We start from the raw sequence: 1,358 nt of genomic DNA on the forward strand, positions 1-1,358 counted from the left end.
TAGGCATCTCTGTCAGGAGAGAGACAGTTTTGTGGAGGAACAGGGTTGTGGCAAGAGAATGGTCTTTTGGAGTCAGTGAGGTTATAAATTGTGAAGTGATTAGTGATAAGATCCAGTGTATAGCCATGTTCATTTAGGTGGGGTAGAGCAGGATGTCTTCAGAATTGAGAAGGAAGAGGAAATCTCAAATATGGTTTACCCTTTGTAAACGTTACTCCCCTCTCAGGATCACACCTGGAGAGTTTCCAGTACTCTACCAGTCTTGACTGTGGGAGGGAGAGTCAAGCAGAGGCATACCCATTCAATTCCTAGCTTGGGCAATGGCTAGCAAGTGGAAGGCAATCTGCTACAAGTCAAAACTCACTGGTGCTGGGCAGCAGCAGCATGGGAGGGAGTCGAGGGTGGAGACTGAAGTTTACTGTGCGGAAGAAGGCAATGGTAAACCACTTCCATATTTTTACCAAGGAAACTCTATGGATACACAGCCAGAATGATTGCAGATGGAGGTGGGGCGTTCTGGGAGAGATGTGTCCATGGAGATGAGATGACTTGAGAGCTTAAGACAAGACAAAACATTACTACCATGACAAAAAGCATTGGAGTCATTACCCTCAAGTGATTGGGAATACCCCAAGTAAAGAGAATTAATGCATACAAAACTCTGTATTATATTTGTATCATCCTACCAGCCTATGAAATTCTAGAAAGTGGTATCCTTTGTGTTGCTTTTGGAAGATGGACCACTATATTGTATTTGACTGGTGTGCTTATTCATTCTATGTGAGTCGTCTTCTCCATTATAAAAGGAATCACTAAACCATACTGAAACCAATTTGATAGTTTACCGTTGAACGTGTCAATGTGAGTTTCTTAGTCTGTCTTTCATCCTTTGTCTTTACAGGTAAAGAAGTGCAGTATTAAAAAAAATTTTGTCTAGCTTCTCTCCACCTAGTGATATATGTAGCTGCCCTTCATATTCGAAGACACTGCTGACGGTAGCGTTTACCTATGAGTGCGTATTTGTAAAGGCCATTGTCGGATCCACTGTCCTGCCCCCTTTGTGCACACAAAAATGCTGCCCCTTGAGTTGTCATGGGTAATATTTGCATCTAGAGATAACTTTATGATAGGGCCTGTTTGCAGCACAGTGGCTGTATTCAGGAATTATTGGCCTTTTTCTTTGAGGTTTTTAAAAAGTTAATAGTCTGTCTCATTTATTCTTCTCCATTCATTCTTTCCTTTTGACTCCTATTCCCACGTCATACATGAGCCTTGAGTAGTTTAGAGTTTCTTCTCTCTGTCCCAGAGGAAGAAGCAGGGGAAGAAGGCGGCACAATACCATGCCCATTTGCTCTCTT

General features: G+C 42.3%; 1 non-coding gene across 1 annotated transcript; it reads left to right on the forward strand.

Moving 5' to 3' along the window:
• Nucleotides 1–216: 216 nt before the first annotated feature.
• LOC119920292 lies at nucleotides 217–354 on the forward strand. The gene has a single exon (XR_005448050.1). It is a non-coding gene; the product is annotated as a small nucleolar RNA SNORA7 (small nucleolar RNA).
• Nucleotides 355–1,358: the final 1,004 nt, after the last annotated feature.

Source organism: Tachyglossus aculeatus, chromosome X1 (genome assembly GCF_015852505.1).
Source record: "Tachyglossus aculeatus isolate mTacAcu1 chromosome X1, mTacAcu1.pri, whole genome shotgun sequence".
Taxonomy (NCBI): domain Eukaryota; kingdom Metazoa; phylum Chordata; class Mammalia; order Monotremata; family Tachyglossidae; genus Tachyglossus; species Tachyglossus aculeatus.